The sequence below is a fragment of the Panthera tigris genome, chromosome A2 (assembly GCF_018350195.1).
Source record: "Panthera tigris isolate Pti1 chromosome A2, P.tigris_Pti1_mat1.1, whole genome shotgun sequence".
Lineage (NCBI taxonomy): Eukaryota > Metazoa > Chordata > Mammalia > Carnivora > Felidae > Panthera > Panthera tigris.
Window position 1 is genome coordinate 107,954,748 of NC_056661.1, and position 24,609 is coordinate 107,979,356.

Consider the following 24,609-nt stretch of genomic DNA (forward strand, 5'->3'; position numbering starts at 1 on the left):
AATGAGTGTACATGTGACCAGCATGACCAATTTTAAAAGACTTAAAATTATGCTGGATTTGAAGTGGGAACCTTATTCTGGTGGTGAAAACCACAAAAGGAAGAGAGAAGCGATCTTTGTCAACTGAGTGGTAAAGGGGAAAAGAAACAAAAAGGAAAAATTTTAGGGTCCTGAAATACAAAAGAGAAAAAATTAAAGGACACACAATTCCTCTTTCCACCATTAAATGAGATAAATTAACTAAACTGTATTTTGCTATACTGACAAGAGAGGGTGGCACTGAATTAGGTACTAGGTAAACTAGTCAAATCCCCAACAGATGCACAGGAGAGAACTTAATACAGCCATACAGAGTTATTACACAACAGAAAGATTTAACCACCTCAATTAATGAACCACCCTCCATAAGAAGAAAGAGTTAAGCAGAAGACGGTAAAGTAACACTCCAAACGGAATAGAATTTTTGCAGAATTGCGAAACTAAGAATCACACTAATGTTTCACATACTCAAAAAAACCAAAAAACAAAAAAAACAAAAAAAAAACCCCAAAAAAACCCAATTAGAATCAACAAGGTCAGCAGGGAGCTATCCAAAGTGGATTATTAACAACATCAAATGAACTCCAACATATTATAAATAAATAAAGAGCATGAAAAGAACTAACCTCAGTAATTTTGAACAATATTATTTTTATTCTATACTTTAAGATAAAGAACTGTATATGACTATATCCTAATTAGTAAACTTATTTTCCCAGAGTGGCATTTCTGAAATTATACTTGGGTGTATTCCAGGATTCAACAAAGAAGTAAACATACTGCTGATAATGAAAGATTCCTCACTGTTGGAGAAAGTATTTACATATAAGAAAAGAGAGAGGCTATGGGCACCTGGGTGGCTCAGTCTGTTAAGCATCTGACTTTGGCTCAGGTCATGATCTCATGGTTCATGGGTTGGAGCCCCATGTTGGGCTCTGTTCTGACAGCTCAGAGCCTGAAGCTTGCTTTGGATTCTGTGTCTCCCTCGCTCTCTGACCCTCCCCTGCTCATGCTCTGTCTTTTTCTCTCTGTCTCTCTCTCAAAAATGAATAAACACTAAAAAAAAAAAAAAAACTTAAAAAAAAAGGAAGAGGTTAGAAACACCCTCTAATGTTAGACTGGAAACAGATGTCAGTATGAACTCAGTTGATTTGAGATAGGTTATATATTATATACAAACACACACATAGATATAGAAATAGGTGTATGAAAATATATATATTTCCTAGCAAAGTCCACTGTAAGAGAATACAAATAATGACACTCCGGAGCAATGAACACCCTTAGTGCCCAGATCCTGGTTTCTAAATACCATCACCTACTAAAAGAAATAAGAATTACTTGGAGAAACTGTTGATTCCAACACTGCAAGAGGAAAAGAACAAGATGAGCCTACAACATCTCTTAGCGCAAAAGCGTAAGAAGATGCTCAAAATCTGAAAAGGATATTTTGAAATACAATAGAAGGTAACATGAAGAGGTTTCTAAAAACCAAATCTGGCACTACTAGAATAATAATATAATGAAACAGAACCCATAATGTAAAACTAATATTCATGAGTTCTGATAGACAGACAGATGGAAAGATAGATGAATAGTTTACAAGAGAAAGCTCTTCTTTATGATAGAATACAAATTGATAAATTTGGAAAGAATGACAGAAATAGAAAACCTCCATTTGATGAGCACTATCATTTATTGCCAGAAAAAATCATGAATGTATACTAAAATAAGTCTGCACAGCTATCATAGAAATTGTGATATTTACCAAGTCTTAAGGTATTTTTCCACAAGATACCTGCCAATTATAAACAGGAAAATAATTTTCAGTAGAGAGATCTAGCAGGCACTCCCTGAACCAAATGATCACGATTAACATCAACAGTTAACAGACTCTGAAACGTCTGGTGACCCCTGATACGATGCACTGGAAAGAATACACTACTTCTCTTGGTAGTCTTGCCAAAAATGCATAGCCTGACTTTAATCATGAAAGGCCATCAGACAAACTTCTACTGAGAGACACTGTAGGACATTAACAGGCCAGTATTTATCAAAAAGGCAAGGTCATGAAACACAACGACTGATGATGTATCCCAGATTACATGAGACCAGTAAGAGGTGACAGCAATATATAAAAATTGGATGCTGGACCAGAAAAAGGATAGCCTTGGAAACAATAACAAATTTTAGTAAGATTTGTAGATTACAGTGTTACATCAATTTTAACTTCTTGATTTTGAAAATGCAGTGATATAAAATGTTGATATTGGGGTCAAAGGTGCATAAGAATGCTTTGTACTCCATTTGAAAAAAATTAAGTCTGAAATTAATTCAGGATGAAAGTTAAAAAGAATAGAAAAAATTAAAAGCAACAAAAAAAATCTCAATTAGAGAGTTAGAAAAAAAACACAAGAAATGCAGAAGAGACAGAAGTCAAAAAATAAGGTGGGAGAAACTGTTCCCAGTATTTTTCTAATTTCAACAAATGTAAATGACGAAACTCAGAAACACAAAGATTCTCAGATTGAATTACAAACAAAACACAGCTATACAGTCATACCTAAAACACAAGGACATGAAAAGCTCAAAATCAAGTAACTGAAAAAGGTCTACCAGATGGGCACTAATCAAAGGGAAGTTTTGTTCACTATGTTCAGTATATGCACTAAAAAACAAAAAACAAAACAAACACAAACAAACAAACACTGCCTATAAGACAAAAAGCAATTATTATAGAGAGTCACTACAAAAGTTACAAAATGTTAAATTCACCAGAGGCAGGTTTTCCATACTGTGAGTTATGAAGTCCATTTTGGAAAAATATGAAATGCTAGGGAGACATCCAAGACAAAACATCAAATATGCAGTTGTGCATGTGAATCTGGAGCTTGGAAATGACTCACCTGCACAAGAAGGGTATTTAACATCACAGAGTAAATGAGAATTCTTCAGAATCTCACCAGACAGTGCCCTAAGAATCTCCATCAGTTAGGGATAGAACAAAAACAAAGAGGATGGCAAGGAGTCTGAGAAGCAGAGAAATACTTTATAGAAAGAAATCAGAGGAGTGTAAGATTATAGAACTTGAAATTAAAAAATCCACAAAGATGGGGTGCCTGGGTGGCTCAGTAGATTGAGTCTGACTTCAGCTGAGGTTATGATCTCGTGGTTCATTAGTTCAAGCCCCTCATCGGGCTCTGTGCTGACAGCTCAGAGCCTGGAGCCCACTTCAGATTCTGTGTGTATGTCTCTCTCTGTGCACCCCCATGCCCCATCTGTACTTTGTCTCTCTCTCTCTCTCTCTCTCTGTCAAAAATAAACACTAAAAAAAAAAAAAAAAAAAAAAAAAGAAGCCATGAAGAAGAAAATGGTACCTAGTTATCCATCTGTATTTACAGATTGTTACAGGAAAAAAAGAGTCAGTTCTACAGAGATAAGGATAAGGATGTTGTTTTTAATAGGTTATGAATCAAAGTACTGCTTTAATAATAATTATTATTCTGCAAAGATAATGTTCAAAAAATAGGTTAAAGTGCATCATAAAACAATGGAATGTGAAAAGGTAATTAACAAGGTTGAAAATTACATTGAATTCCTCATTTTACACAAGGTCAAGACAATATATATTAAATCATCATTGATTTTAAGTTAATAAGAAAAAAGTAACATGTACATAAAACTCAAAATGTAGTATGAACCCAGATATCTTACAGAATCACTAGCGACAAAATTAAACAAAATGGAAGAAACCTCATGAAGCAAATTCCATTATTTAGAAAACTTATAACAACAAAGATTGAATAACATGTCTAGAGTCACAAAGATAATAACTGAAAAACCCAGATTTGAAACCAGAATCAGAATCTATGGATTCTAAAGCATTTAACCTTAGGGACATTATTATCCAAGAAAACTTGCTCCTAAATGACTAGTACAAGTTCAGATCCATTATTTTTAGATGGCCTAATTTAATACCAAATTAAAAAATACAATCCCTCTTGAGATTTTTAAATGACTCAGCAGCAATAAGTTTGCTGTGTGGTCCAACACATATTCACACCCCCATGGAATGCATATCCTGGTTTCACCACTGCAAAAAAATCACCAGGGTAATTCATGTTTTATGTCATGAATACAAACTGATGAGAGAATTACATCTCTTTGGTTAATAATAATAAATACTCTAACTTGTAAATTGGGACACTGATTCCAGAATTTTTAACATCCAGACAAAGGGTAGAACCAAGTACTTTTCAAAGAATATTGATGGAGGAATAAAAAAAAGAAAAGTTCTGTAAAACAGATGTAGGGGACATAAAGCAAATATTTACTGAGTCAAAATGCCATTTTCTCTTATAGTTTATAGCGTCACACATACACATTGGAAAGATACGCAGGAAGCCTTGTCAATTTCAGGACCTGTCATGCCATAAAATGATAAGCCAATGGGAACAACAAATAACAGAGTCAAGTTGCTAAAGCAAAGGCAAAAATAAAAATCTAAAACAAAACATACATTGATTTGACTGTCATGGTTGGTTGGGTTTGGCATGATCCCTGGCGGGATCTGTTTTGTGTAGAGAAACGATGAACATTTGCTTTCTCTGCCGACATGTTTTCAGTGAGGTGTAGAACATAGGAAAGGCTAAGCAACATTTTAATTACTGCTCCAGTATTTTAATAAACTGAAAAAGATCTGGGGACAGCAGAAACAAGCAGCACATTAGAAATCTCCTGTGACGCCCTGGAAACCTTACAAAGGAAATGCTAACATGTTTTCCATTCCCTCAGCCTAAAGCCTAATTCTCCAGTTTCCTGGATATACTAATTTCATAAAGAATAATTTAAGTGTTATATAGAACACACACAATCAAAAGGAAAAGAAAAGCTACAAAACCTTTCTTCCTTTTAATTGTTTATTCATTCTGATTGGGATTGGAAGGCCTTTAAAAGACAAATAAATGCTTGCGGCTATAAATAATTAAAATACCAGTAAAGAGAAGTAATAATTACAAGAAAGAAAATGTCTGTCTGGATTACACACACGTTGACTAAAGGAGTGAGAGACACTACTGAACAGTGAGCACTAAATCATGAAAGCAAAAATGATTGATAATCTTTATAGGGATATATTAAAGGCATTTAAAAAGTAAGTGTCAAGTTCAATGATAGGAAGTTCTTATTATATACATTGTTATAAAAATATAATCCTCTCACAGAATGAAATATCTCCTGACTTAAAAAATGAAACAAAAGCTCGCATGAGGATTTCTAGCCTGTTTAGATTTGTTTTGTTTTAGATCTGAGCACTTTATTTACTTGGAAATAAGCTCTCAGCATTGCGGAACAAAAACAAAAACACACACTCGCACAGCTCCCCTATGAAAACTGTAGCTTACAATGGCATTCTTCCATATATCACTGATTTTTTTAAATAATAAGTATTGTGAAGTTTAGGATAAGAAGGGTAGGGGAAGTTGGTCTCATTATTATTGGAGATGCCTTTGGCATTGTTCTTTATATTCTCAATAATAAATGCTAGAGTAACAGCCTGATTTATAACAATCATTTTCAGTCTGAGGTAACCATTTCTTGTACATCCCTTTATAGCATGTTAACTTTCTGCCTTCAAACTAATTATATATGCTGAATAGAAGGAATAAAGCGAATGTTTTAAGAGGGAAACAAGATAGATTAAATTGAACAGTAAAACATTCCTTGTTTTCAACCAGGAACATTTTGCACATAAGAATTTAATGGAATACAACAGAGTGCAAAGAGTCTTTAGTATCTTATAACATTAGTTTGGTTATTTACAGTAGGCTTATGAATCCAAAACAAGAAGTTATAAGAAGAATACAAATATAACTGATAAATGCTAGATATTATTAAAATTTTTCTTTCATGTCTATTATTTATTTTTGAGAGACAGAGTATGAGCAGGGGAGGAGCAGAGAGAGGGAGACACAGAATCAGAAGCAGGCTCCAGGCTCTGAGCTGTCAGTGCAGAAAAGCCCAACATGGGCTCAACCTCATATACAGTGAGATTATGACCTGAGCCAAAGTCGGACGCTTAACCAGTTTAGCCACGCAAGTGCCCCAATAAGTGCTATATTTTAATATGCTTGAGATTTAAACATCCTAAGATTCTAAGTACTTATTCTTCTTCCCTTCAAAAGAAAAGAATCAGTTGCCATTTCCCGCAGCCTGATGTATAGCTTATTGCTAGGGTGTATAAAGCAACAAAACAACAAGTTAAGTTACGGAAGAGGAATAGTGACTATAGATAAGCCACAAGGGAGTCAAATTTTAGGGAAGTCCAAAGGCAAACTCTGTTAGATTCATGCAGATCTATCTTGTTTGTCAGGAAACAAGATTCAAAAGCCCTAGTAACTCAGAGCTCTGTCCAGCAACATCCACCTGCATATCAATCACTAGGAGTCAAAGATATTTTTAAAAAATAACTGTTTTAACACGCATAGCAGAAGCTCATCCAACTTACAGGGCCACCCAATAAATATCATGTGATGGTGATAATGAACTCTAAAATGTACACTGTATGACAAACTGTATGGTGCTTAAGAGGCATGACAAGAAGTAGTCACCATACCACACTAAACTACAGAAATCCATGGGTCAGGGATTTAAAAGGGATACTGAATTTGTAGGGCTTTTAACTCCTTTACTTACAACTCTCTATATTTTATAAAAATAGCTTGAGGGGCACCTGGGTGTCTCAGTCAGTTTAGGGTCCAACACTTGACTTCAGCGCAGGTCATGATCTCACGCTTCATGGGATCAAGCCTGGCCTCAGTCCCCACAGAGCAGAACCTGCTTGGGATTCTCTCCCTCCCTTTCTGTCTCTGCCCCTTTTCATGTTCTCTCTCTCACTTAAATAAACAAACTTAAAAAAAAAATAGCTGGTAAATGAAGGACAAATATGTAAAGGTTTTCTTTAGCACCCAAACATTAACAAAGTATTTTAATTAATACAAACAAAATAAAAATTGTAAATTTAATTTGACTTAACAGTTATCATGATATTAAATTGCTAATCACCTCTTTTCAAGAGCCATTGAAACATTGAATATATCACGTGGCATGAAAAATACAATTTATTTCACTAAAGGGAAGGGAAGGAAGCCACAAAAGAGTGGTTTCTTTCTTCCAAACTATAACTAAAACTTGATCTTTTAAAACTGTGAATAAACATAAAACAGTTTTGTTACATAAACTCTGTAACAGTTTTGTTACATAAAACAGTTTTGTTAGATAGTAATTATTCAGTTTCTTGCTTCCAGTTACAAAACAGACAAGGCTATCTTCCATTTACTCTGGGGCCATCTCTATAACATACAATTCATTTAACAATAGCTCCTTTCTCTTATGCAGCCCCATAGAATCATTTTTACGTTAAGAATAAATTCAATGAATCAACTAGAGAGTAATCACCACAAATTTGAAGATAATATGAGAAAGATAACAGCCAAGACAGGATGACCTTTCAATGAGGGGATTATAAGTAATGAGAGTTACTTATTATTCATTATAAGTAATTACTTGTAATTACACTTACTCGTTATAAGCAGTAAGAATTATGATGGTGGACCTCTTTGGGGACCCCCCCGCCTCAAAGAAAGTGTTATAAATTCTAAGTGTACCTTTCAAGAAGAATTCAATTACTTTTTAATTTTATGAAGTAGATTGCCTAATGGATAACTTAATAACGTATCAGAAGAACAAAACTCTAATTTTTGAAAGAAATTAGAAAGAAAGAGATTAGAAAGATGATTTTGAAATCATCTAATTAATGATTTATTAAAAAATAAATCATTGAGAAGCTTGATCAAGGTGGTAGCCTAAGGGCACATGTCTTCCTCATTTTAAATCCCTGCAAATGTGTACTGGTGGTTATGGTGGGGTTAAATGCACTTGGAACCTCATACATGCACACACAGATACACATATGATAATACTGGAAAATAACAGGTCATGCTATAATGTGACTAGAAATTTTGGAGAACTCTTGAGAAAGAGAAAGAGAGAGGACTAGGTCAGAAACAAAAACTACAGACCCAAGGCAGAGCTCTAGAGAAGACAATTCTGTGTTGATTCAATTTGGGATTGAACAAATTCATGGAGCAGAAAAAGATCCTGGCCCAATCTTAAAGGTAAGTATTCATTAACTATAGTCTAAGGAGTCATTAGGCTGACAGAGCCATCACTCCCTACCTGCACTAAAGAATTGGCAATACAGAAGTTTACTCACAGCCTAAAGCAGATCATACGAGCACTTAATCTGGAAAAAAAATGACAATGTCTTAAGTTGTCAGGGAATTTCGAAAGAAAAATAATCTTCTATAAGGGAAGCAAGCTATTAGAAGTAAATGACATTTATACGGTAATAATAATGTGAATACATTGTGTTAACTAAAAGTTGTGATAATATGCATACAATGTTCTCTCACCACAATACATTGTGAAAAAGAAGAATTTACACTAAGATTTCTAGTTTGGTTTCAACATATAAAAATCTGTTATTTAACACATTATAAAATGAAGGGAATAACCCAGGAAGAACTTTTAATTCCATTTAGTATTTGTACTGTTCAACATCTATTCCTGAGAAAGAAAACAAAAAGAAGTCAAGTGGGGAAAGGAATCTCTTTCATACGAATTTCCCTTAAAAGAGACACAAGGATAAGTGACATCACTTCTAATATACCTCATAGCACTGGATTTCTTAGCTAATGTAACAGGGAAAATAAGAAATATAAGGGTTAAATACTGGAAAGTAAAATACAATCTATCCTCCTTTTAAACATAAAAAAGTAATCGTTTGAAAATATAAAAGAACTGTGAACAGAGTTCAGTAAGTGGTTTAAGAACAATCCACAGAATGATATGCACTTTCCTGTAAAATAGTAAAAAAAAAAAAGTTATAAAATTTAATATTTTCAAGGGCGCCCAGGTGGCTCACTTGGGTTAGCAACCGACTTCAGCTCAGGTCATGATCTCACAGTTTGTGAGTTCAAGCCCCACATCGGGCTCACTGCTGTAAGCACAAAGCCAGCTTTACATCCTCTATTCCTCTGTCTCTCAAAATTAATAATAGTAATAGTAATAATAATAATAATAACCACCTTTAAAAACTTTAAAATAATGTAATACTTTCAAAGACCCTAACCACACAACTTGGTAGCTCTCAAATCATTGGCAATAACCAATTATGAAATGTAGTAAAAAAGATAATTATCACATTGGCAAAAACAAAGCAAAATAAATTAAAACCCATAAAATGGTCATAATTAAGTCTTGAAAAGTGTCAGATGGAGTATCGACATTTCTAAGTTAAAACAGAATTATCAACAATAACTTTTAGTAATTGCAACTCACACCAAGTAATTTGAGTCTACATTTGCAGGATGTTCAAAAAGAATAAATCACAAAACACTAATTTAAATTTTACTTATGCCGTTTTATAGCAAATGGATTCACTTTTTACACTGATAAAACAATGAATACCATGTTAATTATGGTCAAGATTTCGGTTACAGAAATAATTTATGCAATTTTTGAGGCTGCCCTAACTCTTCCAACCATAGCTACAAAGGAAATCAGTTTTTCTTTCAGGTGTTACGTGGAAAAAGAACACAGACATATTCTTATAAATTTGCTAAAATTCATCTCAACCTCCCCAAACAGTACCAGTGACCAGGAAAGCCATTTTCTGTTCTTTTCCCAAAGTGATATAGAGAACTTTAAGGAAGCAAACCTATGGCTAGGGGAAATTAAATTGTTTAAATGAGAAGTCCCCTTATTTGGGTTAGAGCTAATCTGTGACTTTTTCACATGAGTTGTAAATCAGGGAGAAAGGGTTTCTAACATAAAGAAGAGAAACCAGATGACAAATAACAGAGCCAAGAGAGTAACGTGGTAAGAAAGCTAGATTTAGGCTAGAACATAAGACATGGAAATACTTTTTTTAAGTTTATTTATTTATTGAGAGAGAGAGAGAGAGAGAGAGAGAGAGAGAGAGAGAGAGATACCCAAGCAGGCTCCATGCTGTCAATGCAGAGCCCGACATGGGGCTCGATCCCCTGAACACAAGATCAAGGACATGGAAATTCTTAATGATAGAATGGAAAATTAAAAAAAAAAAAAAAAAAAAGTCAGTGAAGATCAAGAAGAATCCACACCAATTCAAAGTCATAACGCAGAAAGACAAATTAGACCCAAATAACACACCACCTTAGTAGGAGCCCATAATGGACAGAATTAAGAATATGCCACACAGGGTGTATTTACAAAACATTATGATAGTCATAGAAATAAAGTCACCATGACTAGGGATAAGATGAATAAAATAAAAAAAAAAAAAAGAGAGAGAGAAAGTATAGTAATGAGCAATCCATAGACATCCAAAAATAATTAGTTTTACTTCATGACTAAATGCATAATATACAAATTATTTTCAGTCTTACAGGATGGTTATAAATAAACATTGGTATATATTGCTTTAATTACTGTAGCTTAACCATGAGAATAGAAGCATAAAAGAAAAAGATTCAAAGTTTGAGCAATACATCCAATTTTAATCAGTACAATCAAACCCATTATTTTTTTTAGGAAAAAATGATTTGATCCCTCTCGCCACATCACACATGGTGCTCCTCTATAATTATGCTCCTCCTTTATCTCTCCAGTCTAACCTCGTTAGCCTATTCTTAAGCCTTTTGAGTTGAAGTTCTCTTCGGTCATAAGGCATTCTTATCCTTTCTTCAGAATTCTTTCTCTTCCATCATTACTTTCCTTCAGATCTCAGAGTGGGTGAAAAGTTCCTTTTCATTTTTGTTCCTCTTCCTCAAAAAAAGTCCTTCTGGACATGCCTGCTTAGGTCAAATCCATCCATCGTGGCTCTCATGGGACCTCTCCTTTTTAGCTCTTGTCTCTGTTCCAATTTTGTATTTATTAATGTGATTCCTTCCTGGCCTGAAGCTCTAGGCTGATACCAGATACATGTAGTCTTGTCTGTCCAGGCTCAGCACTGTACTCCCAGTTTCCCTTATGATGCCTACACCAGAGTGAGTGCTAGTACATATTTGTACAGGGAAGCACATATTTTGAATGAAAAAAAATGTCTAAAAAATGAAATTTAGGTTTCTGGCTTTATTTGTTGATAAATCTCTGCAAGCCAGATGTAACTTAGTCTCTTTTCCTATTCTACATGTCCATTTCATCCCCCTCCCAGTGTCTCTCATTCCTCTTTGATATGTAATCCCAGGGACCAGAAAGTATATTTCTCTTTCAGTGTTTCACCATTTCTGACAGATTGCCATTCCAACTCACAGGACTCATTGTTTCCCTATTGAGGCCCTACTTTCACACAAGACCTGAGACAAGAATGGGAATGCAATCAAACAAGTAACTATTGAACTTAAAAAAAAAAAAAAAAAAAAAAAAAAAAAAGCTGTTCCACATTCTACCCAATATCATCTGAGACTGCACCCATTGCATGGCAATCATACCCCCCAGATCAGTTGCCCTGATAAAACTCTTGACAGGACTTATGTGCAATAAAAAAATTATAATAATGAAGGTTAAAATAATAGATGTGCTATAATATTTTGATTATTGGAAAGAGAGAATATTCTTTTTTTGAAATCAGAAGAAATACTTATATTCCTTTAATGATGCATATTAGATATTTTCCAGATAGAAGGAAGCAAGAGAGAAAGGGGTCTTTTTAAATACAGACTCTAGGAAATCGTTGGTTATGTCAGAGACCATCTGAAGCTGCATGGCTGAGATATGATGCTGCTGTGTCAGCAAAAACTGAGTTCTGAAGTGAGGAGATGGGCACCTAGCAGAATCTGTCTTACATGTTTTATTTAATCCTTATAACAGAATTAAATAAACAAATTAAAAAAAAAAAAACAAAACACCATGACTGCAAGTCCTTCTATCTTCTACTGCCCATTCCTAAATTGGAAAATGGATTTGCAAAGCAGATATCAACTCCCTAACACTGACCCAGCCTCATTCTGCCAAATTGCATTAATTGGGAAACTCCCTTGAACTAAGTTTCTTCCTTTGTATACTGCCAAGGAACACTTTTATTTATGGGACATAAGTAATGAATCTCTGTATCCTGTTTTAAAAATTAGGTCCAAATTGAATAACATCTGGAAGATATTCCTAGAAGTTTAGGATTTAAGGATGAGGACGTTCCCTGTTTTCAGAATGGAATATATGTCCTGTTTTTTGTTGTTTTAGTTCATTTTTAGGAAAATTTCAGCAAAAAAGATGAATGTATCTATTTCACCCTTATAATCTATAAATCTGCCCAGGCTAAGATTCTGCTTTCTCTTTACTTTGTTTCCAGTATGACTTTTGATGACTTGGCCATGTTACTCTTCACACAGTTAATAACTATCTATTATGTATATACATAGTGCTATATATCCAAGTGTGAGTTGCATAGCAATGTGTTATCAGGTAGGTTCTGTCATAAAAAGATTTATAATCTATAAGGAATTTTATAGTGAAACATATACCAAAAAGTTAAAGAGTAATACAAGGGTTTGTATCTTAATATTATCTAATAATGCCTCAAAGGCTGCTTAAGAATCTAACAAGAAATCAAGGAGACTGAAACTTCTCATTCTGCTCCTCAAATAGATAAGATTTCTGGTTTCCAAAGGAAATATGCTCCATATTATTATTTTCTTAAATTTACATCCAAATTAGTTTGCATATAGTACAACAATGATTTCAGGAGTAGATTCCTTAATGCCGCTTACCCATTTAGCCCATCCCCCCTCCCACAATCCCTCCAGTAACCCTGTTTGTTCTCCATATTTATGAGTCTCTTCTGTTTTGTCCCCCTCCCTGTTTTTATAATATTTTTGCTTCCCTTCCCTTATGTTTGTATGTTTTGTCTCTTAAAGTCCTCATGTGAGTGACGTCATAGGTTATTTGTCTTTCTCTGAATAATTTCACTTAGCATAATACCCTCCAGTTCCACCCACGTAGTTGCAAATGGCAAGATTTCATTCTTTTTGATTGCCGAGTAATACCCCATTGTATATATATACCACATCTTTATTATCCATTCATTCCTCAATGGACATTTGGGCTCTTTCCATACTTTGGCTATTGTTGATAATGCTACTATAAACATTGGGGTGCATGTGTCCCTTTAAAACAGCACACCTGTATCCCTTGGATAAATACCTAGTTGTGCAATTACTGGGTTGTAGAGTAGTTCTGTTATTAGTTTTTTGAGGAACCTCCATACTGGTTTGTAGTGGCTGCACCAGCTTGCATTCCCAGCTCCATATTATTTTTGCACAATGGATTTCATTGATAGAAATAATGTTTTAAACTGAAGATAATCACAGAAATGAGAAAATAAATGGTGAATAAGTAGTATACAGATAATGACATAAACTCACTGAAATGATTTTGTACAAGGGTCAACTATATCTTCCAGGACTTGAGCTAGTTCAGAAGTACAGGTAGAAGAATTCCCCAGCACCACCAGGGTAAGGATAGGCGGCTGCTGTGAAGATACAGGGCCCAAATACATGCCAGAGTAGTCAACTCCCTGACTAACAAAGGCAACAGAAGACCTCACAGCAGCAGGGATGGGATGTATTAATTGAGTAAGTTTGAAACCAGGGTACAGAACTTAGATCATGTACTCATAACAACACCCTTGAAGATGCTTCATCAGGTGATTTACACAGCATAAGTAGTATTTTAAAAAGAATCATCTGGAGAACAAATGATCAAACAGAAATTAGAGCAGGGGTTTTCAACCTGAACGTGATGGTCACTCTAGGCTTGAGTAATGATCACTGGAGGCTGTCCTGTGCTTTGTATGATGTTTATCATCATCCACAACCTTGGCTCATTATCTGCCCATAGCACCACACCCTCAGTTATGACAACTCAAAATATCTCCAGATATTATTGCTAATGTGCCACGGGATGAAAGGGAAGGAAAGTAATTATTTTTAGATATGAAGGGAGACCTTGACTACAAAGATGAACACATGACCTACACAGGTCTTACATACATAGCAAAGAAAGCGTATTCAGAATTCCCTCAATGATTCAACTTTGTAGACTTCTTAAAAAAAAATTAATGTTTATTTCTGAGAGAGAGAGACAGACAGAAAGTGTGAGTGGGGAGGGGCAAAGAGAGAGGCAGACACAGAATCTGAAGCAGGCTCCAGGCTCTGAGCTGTCAGCAAAGAGCCCAACGCAGGGCTAGGACTCACAAACCATGAGATCATGACCTGAGTCAAAGTGGGTTGCTTAACTGACTGAGTCACCCAGGAGCCCCTAAGTTTCTAGACATTTTAATGGGAAAGTAGCACTCAAAAAAGGGAAAGTAGAGCAGAAAGCATGTTTTAATGAGGGAAAGGAAGGTGTGGAAATAGGGATATCAAGTTGAATAATTTCTTATATATGAAACCTGTCTGTACAGCATAATAACATCTTAAAGAACACTTTCTATAATTTTAATAGATAAGTAAAAATAAACATAGGATTAAATGATACAGAAATGTATACGGCAGAATATGCATAATACTGACATTTCTCAACTTGCTTTCAAAAATTATGATTGAATTTTAGCCACAACACATACAAATTTACCCTTTGCAAAATACTAGAAATGTTTCTAAGAAGTTGCACAAAATTGGGGTGCCTGGGTGGCTTGTTGGTTAAGCATCCAACTTTGGCTCAGGTCATGAGCTCACATTTTGTGAGTTTGAACCCCGTGTCGGGCTCTGTGCTGACAGCTCAGAGCCTGGAGCCTGCTTTGGATTCTGTGTCTCCCTCTCTCTCGGACCCTCTCCCACTTCTTCTCTCTGTCTCAAAAATAAATAAATGTTGAAAAAAATAAAAGTTAAAAAGAAGCTGCCCAAAATTAAATCTAACCATAAAGCAAAGGTATCATGAGAAGTTCCATATTTAAGTGAATACTATGCTAAACGTTTCTGAAAATTAACAATTTTATACTATGATTACTTACTAATATCCCATCTTAGGGTCTGGTTTTTAAGTTTTATTTCCCCCAAAGTTGAACACACTATTTGAAAAGTAAATAAATAACACTAACTGTCCTTGGCCAAGATCTCAAAACCACTTTATTCCAATATACCTAAGCAAAGATGTAGCATTTTCTGCCTTTTGAGGATCACCTTCTTAGCGTTATTGTGAGGTGCTCTTGGAAATGCTCACAGCAAAACAGAAAATTCATACAAGGATGTTTTAAACGGGCACAATTTCAAATGCACAGCCAGAAGGTTTTAATAAACCTAAAGAAGTAGAGTGTCAAGCAAAAGGTTAAAATATACCTCTGTGAAGACCTCTGCTTGACTGTTCTTTGACTACTTTGTGGTGAGGTAAGACTCTATTATATAAACTATATATTGAGCTTTACCTTATAATTATGGTAAGTGTTATTTGTGAAAGTTACTTAAACTGATTTGGAATTTTGCTTCCTCAGCTGGCAGCAATTACACAAAGACCACCAGAAATTATTCTTCAGCTCCTTTTGGGATCTACAAGCTTGTTATGAACACTTATGCAAGCGTGCGTGAACATTACACTCTGACAACAAACAAGGCCAGAGGGAAGGTTTTTCTTTGCTACTAAAAATCTGCTTGTGATTCAAAAGCCAAAAGCGAAATCATAATTCTACCAGCATATACAACTTTATCTAAAATCAGAGTCACTCCATGCAGGATTTTGACAGTAACAAGTCACACAAATTACTAACTACTTCTTACCCAGTGAGTACAATCATCTAACAAAGCAATTTCCATACGAGCAACCAGAAACATTTCTGGCTTCAGTTGTTAATCTTCCATGAAAAACTATTTCCATACTATTTTTAACTTGTATATGGTAATAATTATATGTTTATCTCTGAAGCATGAAAACTCTTACAGTACCCTTTTTAATGCATTTGTGGACCGTTATCCCTGCCATGTCCCTGGCAGATGGAAGTATTCCTATCTTCCTTCCAGGAACAAAAGCTGAGAAACACACTGCTTTCTTTTCAATTGGCTCCTTTTGTGTGTCCTAAACTCGCACATTTTTGGGCCTACTTCTCAATAACCTTTCAATTTTATTTTCTTAGATAAAAAAAAAAATGCAACCGTGTGATACCTAAAGCCAATTAATATGGAAAAATACATTAAACGGCATATAAAATTCATAATTTACCTTGACCACATACATATAAAATTTAAGTATTAAATATTTTACTATAAATTGGAAAGCTTATTTAAAAAGCAAAGGAATCATTTCAAGATATTTAACTATAAAGATCCGAACTAAAATATCTTACACGCCTTTTACCAACTGTTTTAAACTCATTTAATACACTGAATAACCATATGATATGAATATTCTTTTATCTTTATAGAGGAGGAAAATTAACCTAAAAAAAAAATTAAGTATCTCATCCAAGTTTAGACAGGAAATAAGTGAGGGTCCTGAGTATTAAGTCCAGTTCCATCTGAATTTCCAAAATAACTTTATTTCATTGATTCTATGTATGCTCCATCCTTTCTGAAGTTCAAAAAGGACCCAATTACCAACTAGACTGACTTCAAATACGTAAAACTTGAAACAGGGTTACAAATTAATGCTAACAATTGCTAACCAACACATGGTCTTTATTCTTAAGGAACTCATAGTTAAGTATTGGACACTAACATTTTATTTCCAGGGTGTCTTCACTGCATCAAATGCATAAAACATCAGCACCTCACAGAGATTTCATACAAGAAAGTAGGTATCCATTGTCCATTGTAATGGAATGAGAATGAGGGTAATGAGAAGATATTAAACATACATTTTATTAATGCTGTATATCATATAAAGTTATAGGATTGTATTAATGTATATAGACAAAAACATATATTAAAGTATTAATTATACATGTTTATATTATATACACATATATACACATATACATACACACACACACACATATATATATAATACCCAATACATATATATCAGGTATGTCTTTCCACTACCCTCCTCTCATTCCACCTCAATAAACAAAGGTATCTACTTTCTTCCATAAAATTACTCTGTGAAGTGATGTACCTTGTATCTCTGACACACATATACACACGTGTGTGTTTGTGTGTGTGTGTGTGTGTGTATCTGCACATTACTTATATCTATTTATTTTTGAAAGAGAGAGAGCAAGCATGCACAAGAGTGGGTGAGAGAGAAAGAGGGAGAGAGAGAATCTCAAACAGGCTCCACACTCAGCATGAGCCTGAGAGTGGGCTCAATCTCCCTTCTGTGACATCATGATCTGAGCCAAAATTAAGAGTTGGTTGCTTAACCAACTGAGCTACCCAGGTGCCCCACCTATATATTAATGTATGTATGTATACATCTTAAGACTTCTGTCTAGATTAATCTCTCTAAAAGTATCCCCTACATCTGAGACCTCTGAGATCGCTAATTTGCACCATTTGAATTCTTTAAGATAATTTCTTGAAGCACTGTATTATAGAAAACAAGACTGAGATACTACTTCAGAAAGGAAAACTGAAATACTCAACTCTAATGATCTATACTTTAACCTTTTTGATGTGATTAAGTATGGGAGGGGAGGGGAATAGGTAGAGGAAAAGACTTTTGCTCTTAATTATACTTTTATACTTTAAGAATTATTTTATAAAAAGTATGGGTATTAACTTTATACTTTTTAACAGTAACAATACTGAAGACACATGGTATTCAAAATTAAATATTCAAAGGAGGACTGAGGTTTACAGATAGCTACAGAAAATCTCCTTTTATTAGCATATGATTACAAATATTAGATCCTTTTGTAGTCCTAAGCATGACTACGTGTTCACACCTTTGTGTGATATGTGCCTCCCTCAAACATTATTATGACCTTGGCACTTTACCTGTCTGATATGGAAAAAAAAAAACAAAAACAAAAAAAGAACACTACATAAAATTTAATTTGTAATCATCTTATTTCAAAAAAGAGGTTTATTTTTTCCTTCAACTTCCACTGACACTATTCTTCAGTTTTTCATTAGAATATCCACTGCTTTAGTGGTTCTTTTTTTTTTCTATAAGCATTTTGTACACAAAAATAATAAGAATAAACCTAATAATGAAAATTCTGAGCCAGATGTAGAGATAGTTATGAATTTTGCTTTTTCATTATCATACTGAATGATATGATATATACAAACAACCATGAAGAATCAAAGATTCATGCTTGCAATTATAATCTTGCACAAAATATGAGCACTGAGTGCTGATTAAACTAGTGATGCTTTATTAAAACTTCAGGAAAATACCATGTAGGAAAAATATTTTACAACATAAGCTTTATTCATTTTTGAAGTGACCAAAAATAGATATAACGTAAATATTAAGACAACAATAAAACCAACATGCTGTAAAAATAAACAAGGTTAACAGAACATAAACTATGTCAACTATTCACATATATATCTGATATATTTCTCTAACTGAACTCTTTACAGCTGAAGATATTTATGTGAAAACAAGATCATCATTTCTAGACGTCTGCTGCTTACTTACCACCTACAATAATTTTCCAGATAGAACAAATCACTGTCGGCTTAAATATCTCTAATTTCTCAGGAAAAGGATTTGGCTATGCAAGGGTACAATTGGCAATGGTATGGTATCTTGGGGTGAAAGGAAAAAGTTAAGCCATCCTTGAGTATACCCTGAGAAATACAAAAACTAAATTTGAAGTACTGGCAAAAACAATTAACCAAGAATATTTTAGAATCATTCAAGAGCTTTTAAGAGATCAGAGGGTATCCAAATTATGCCTTCAGTGTGTATTTACTGGTATTAACCTGTGTTTCATGCTTTAGCCATGAGGGGTATGAGCTTATTATAACTTGAGCACCAAAACACAAGCACAAGGAGAAAAAAGGAACTTGATGACCCTAATATACTTTTTAGTTCCATAAAATTGTCTACATAGTATGAAAATATTTAAAAATCTATTTTCTTTTTTAAAATTATGCTGTACTTTGGTGAATGGTAGACGGTAAGAATCATGAATTAAAATATTAACTAAACATTTTAAAGGACCTATTTATTCTCTGTGTGAGTAGCTCACTTTACATGAGAAAGCCCTAAGGGGTAGTAAGTGAGGAAGAGGCAGAGTGCAGCATGGTAAAGAAGAGAGAGAGGAGGAAACAGGCAGTCTAACAGATCTCTGATGTAAGAACAGTGCCCTTGGGTATCATTAAGCTTCTTCATTCTCATTTTCTTTTACATCACCAAAACAGAGACAACAAAACCTGATGTGTCCACCCCTGAACCCACCCTATCCACACCAGAAATTTTCTAAAGTTTAAATGGCAGATCCAAAAATGTCCTCATCAAATATAACATTTTAAGAAATTAAATTGCTTTATTTATCATGAGCTTTTCCCCCAAGTAAATAGTATTAATACTAATTCAAAAGAGAAATGTGATACCAAAATCAAATGCTTTTTTTCTTTCTCTTGCAACTAGACTATATTTACTACAGACCCCAGGTGCTTAGGATATAGTAGGCACTTAAAAAAAATTAATCAATAAATGAAGGAATGTACAAATGCATCTCTTGTGTTACCTAGACTAAAATCTGCTATACAGCTTAAGAATTCATAATATTTCTTAAATATTCCCAAAGTAGATACTTGGCAGAATTTTCTACATTGGAATTACAATTCTAACCTTCAATAGGTGCAGTGTTTTTCCAGGGAAAGAAAACCTGCTACAAAATACAAAGAAGTACCATTATGGCTAACAGACTCATAGTCTGGTCAGCCATATTTCCCACAAACATGACTAAATTTAAGACTGATATTACTTTGCCATTATTAAATTCTCTGTTTAAAAAAAAAGTGTCAAGTAGAACTATTGCCCATGATAAAGTATATCCAAAGAAATACTGTACAGGCTAGGGAAAAAACAACAACAGTAAATGGTTCATTAACTTACTATTACACAACTAGTTTTCAAGAAGTATGATCTCATTTCTTATATTTATATTAATTAATATGCAGAGACTTAAAGAAATAAAATACAAAGGTGAATTGCCTCCATTGAAGAATCAGGAGCAGCAGTGACACTTTCCTTTCTGACTCCCTCATCACCCACAGAAGCCCGTGAGCAATCTGTTGGATTTTTCTGTAGAGCATAGTTTCAAAACCATCGCCTTTTACAATCCTTTTTACTCAATCTTGTAGGAACTGGCTTTCTAATTGATGGGCAACTTTGATGAGGTTTAACTATTTCTCAGCATCTCCTAGAGATCTGTTTGAATAATCCAGGACACATTTATTTATAAACTTTTGCCATTTTTAATAAATAGAATGCTTTTTAATATTTGGGGGGGGGGGCATAATCACTCAGGCAGTGAAGACAGGCATGAAACATTTCACAAGAAAAAGAAACCAGTGCACAACATTCTGCATGCTAATGCCTAAAAGTGATCAATGGACCAAATATTAAGAACCTTCTCTTGGTTGGTGTGCCTGGGTGGCTCAGTCAGTCAAGCACCAGACTTAGGCTTAGGTCATGATCTAATGATCAGTAAGTTTGAGCCCCACCTAGGGTTCTGCATTGACAGCACGGAGCCTGCTTAGGATTCTCTCTCCCTCTCTCTCTTGCTCTCTGCCCCTTTCCCTCCCTCAAAATAAATAAACTTAAAACAAACAAACAAACAAACAAACAAACACTTTGCTTCACCTTCCTCCTTCCATGTCAGGGGTCAGCAAACTATGGCCCTCACAACAAATCAAGGTTCCTTCGGTCTTTACTATGTGTCACTGGTACATGGCCAATCATTCATTTACAGTTTATCCATGGCTACTTTTGTTAGAATGGTGGAGATGAGCATCCACAAACCCCCTATATCTTCTTTTTTCTTTTTTAAGAAAAATATTGTATAATAATTTATAAAATAAAATATTTTGACACCGAGGCTTTAATTATACAATTTCTTAAATATTTAACCAATACTCAACACTTGAATTTATTCAAAACACCAAGAACCAGCTTTTATATATTTTTCTTCTCTAATTTATGTAAATGAGTAAAAAAAAATGGACCCTAAATGAGCAAAAAGCTGTACAGAGATTTTGATTTATTTTCTTACAAAGACTAACAAATCTAAAATATTAAACATAAGAGATTTAAGTGAGCTATGTAAATATGAATATTAAAATATTTCATTTTAAAGGGCATAGCAAAAAGGCATCATATATTCAACCATTCACTATAATTCTTATCTTTCCCAGGCTAGTAATTATCAGAGTGCTAGAAAGATTATTTATTTAACTACATTTCATATCCCTTGATGAGAAAAACCCCAAAGCATTTGTATGCATAATTTTAGACAAGCCTGGATCTTCTGCTGAGTACAAAATATGCACATACTCAATTTAAATACAGGACCATGCTTATTATGAAAGGGTTTCTAATTTCAAGAATAAAGTTCTATATTGCATTAAAGAAATTATATAGTACAAAAAAGACTTTATTCATTGATATGCTAGTAATTTAAATATAAATTATAATAAAACTATTGATTTTGAGGTAGGCATGGAAAAACAATTGTTCGAAAATAGTCCCCGTATCTTAAGGAAAGTACTCTGTGATAAGAGTTTTCCACATTTATATTCATACACTATATTTTAAATTTCTTTGGCTATCTTCCTAAACTACTCAAAATGCACCACCTACATTATAAGTATAGGTCTGTAATAAATCTCTTGAGAATAATGCATAATTCAAAACCCTGTCCTGTGTTAAATTCTAATGAGGTTTTAAGTACTTTTCGATTTTAGCACATTAATGCATTATAAAATCACCAGAGCAAAGAGTAATCAATCTCAACCCTAGTTCACCTATAACTTAGTTTCTTCCTCTTCAAACAAGAATTGTCATAAGGTTCCACCAAGATGATTTAAAAATGAGTAACAATTGCTTGAAATAGACCAAGAAAAACTATAGTAAGTATTTGTCATCAGGTAGGCTTGGCAGTTTTATACTCTACTTGAACCTCATGGTTAAAAAATTAAGTTGGGAAGAATATCAGATATTCTTTATGTTCTAATTGGCTGAGTTACTAAATACAAAGCACCGAGAACAGCATGTGCCATCTATGTCAAACAGTTTACAAACTCCACACCACGACCATCAGAACCATGATTGCATTTCCATCTTAGAAATGAAAACACAAACAAAAAACCTCACCCATATGTAATCTTCTCTGGAAGTGAAGTACTTGAAGGCCAAAGTGATTTGAAACTCATGCTTCAGGGTATTTAGAGGGTAAAACTTTCCATTATTCAGGAAAGATTTTATCAAAGACATCCAGAGAATTAAAGACTTCTCTTATGCAACAATTTTGAGACAAAGTCAATAAAAACACAAGTCCCAGAAAAGTGTAGCACAGAAAGCTATGAACATGCATGAAATCCATTTAAGCTAGGGGTTAAGTAGGATGTTAAGTGTTCACAGAAGCAAGTTCCTAACTGAAGAGAAAAGTACAAATAAGGTCACTGGATGTGCAACTTACCTCCAAAAGAAATCCTTGAATGATGAACATTTAATTCTGGTTGAAGTCATATTTACATAAAGTCTATTTCTCTCTGACAGAGGAATGACTGAAAAACTATGGTTTCCTTAGTCATGTGCAAAGCACTAATGTACCTATCATCATTGTCCCTTTTTTTTTTTAATTTTTTTAATTTTTTTTTTTTTTTTATTTTTGAGACAGAGAGAGACAGAGCATGAACAGGGGAGGGGCAGAGAGAGGGAGACACAGAATCTCAAACGGGCTCCAGGCTCTGAGCTGTCAGCACAGAGACTGATGCGGGGCTCGAACTCACGGACCGTGAGATCATGACCTGAGCCAAAGTCAGACGCTTAAGCGACTGAGCCACCCAGGTGCCCCTCATCATTGTCTCTTAATAGCAGCCCAACACAGTAACAATGGTATGAACAATGGAATCTACAGATGTAGTCAGATATTTTAGCTGTGGGATGTAGGACAGTTTTCAAAAAAGACATTATTGGAGGAACCACCTATGAAACTATCCCAGCAACTCCTAACAGGCAATGAATACCTAAATTATAGTGGTCACATTAGGAATAAAAAAAGGAAGTGGGAAATGCCAGAAATATAGAACTAGAATTCAGAGCACTTAGCTACTGACTCTAGAACATGGAGGAATAATTAGGATTCTTGGTGGCATTCAAGTAACTAGAAGAACAATGGCTCTCCTAACAAACAGGGGAGTCAAGAAAATACATTTCGGATTCCTTACCTATAAAATTGGAATAAACACTACCTCAGGGACATGCCTTGGCAATTAAAGAGATAAAGCCTGACTGTTAACCACTGGAGCACACAATATCAGGCCTTCAACACGTTGGCCTCTATTGTCTAAATAGAACTGATGGACCTTGGAAAACACAACTATGATAAAGTTTGCAACCAAGGGGAAGCTGATTCATGCAGCTGCTTTATGGTCACAGTAAACTTTACAATTTCTTATCTAAGTCTTCCACAAAACTATGACATGATTTTAGACCTAAATATAATTATTAGTATGCATTCATAAAATAAATGATGTCACGCACAATTTTTACTAGAGTCACCACAAACACTTTGAAAAGAGGCGAGTTAAGATCAAACGGGATATAATGACGACGATAATAGTACTAACAATAAGTAAATTTTTTAAAGTTATGCAATTAAAGATACTAAGAATTATTTCTGAAACCCCTAGTCCCATAGAAACCTTTATAAACCTCTGTGGTTCTCTACCTGCAAAATGAAGAAGAAAATAAAGGAATTTCAATTGATTGTAAAGGTGCAGTACCTCCCTCCACTGCCATGTTCCAGCCATAAACTCCTGAGCCCTTAGTTTCCTTACATGTAAGTTTCTGCATGAAGGCAGTTTCCAAACAACGTTAAACAACATGTACTGTATGTTCTGTGACAAAAGGGTATCAGAGTCTGCTAAGTGTGGGAACTGCTGGGTTAAACTGGCTTCTTTGCTGCCCGACTACTGAGAGCATCTTATAAGTCAATATAAATCATTAGTTTCCATGAGTATTATACAGTAACATAATTTTGCCAATAAATTTCACCATGCAGTCATTAACTTTGGCGGTGGTGGGGGGGAGGTTGCAGAGGAGAAAATACTGAAAACCCATGCCTTAGATTATTTCACATGAGTCTCTAATATATTATGTCATTTGAGCCTCACAACCAGAAAGTAGGCCACAAAAGGGTCCAAAGAGAGAGAAAAGGAAATTTAAATTCAAAGAGATAAAGCAAGCAGCAAGTAGTGAGATTTATCTTTACATGTACTAAATCTCAGTCCAGCAATATTGTTTTATTAACGGAGACAAAATTTCTGATCTCAGGAAGAGTATCAACCTGTAAGTGGGAGAAACTAATGTCTCTTCCAAATAAGATATTCTATTCCACTGTATACAACAGCCACA

At 34.5% G+C, this 24,609-nt stretch overlaps 1 protein-coding gene and 1 non-coding gene across 2 annotated transcripts in view; one reads left to right on the plus strand and one right to left on the minus strand.

Annotated features, from left to right (window-relative positions):
• The window catches only part of CRPPA (CDP-L-ribitol pyrophosphorylase A), a 314,810-nt gene that overhangs the window by 16,867 nt on the left and 273,334 nt on the right, over window positions 1-24,609 (minus strand). The window lies entirely within an intron of this gene.
• LOC122236833 lies at window positions 17,916-18,015 on the plus strand. The gene has a single exon (XR_006215080.1). It is a non-coding gene; the product is annotated as a small nucleolar RNA U13 (small nucleolar RNA).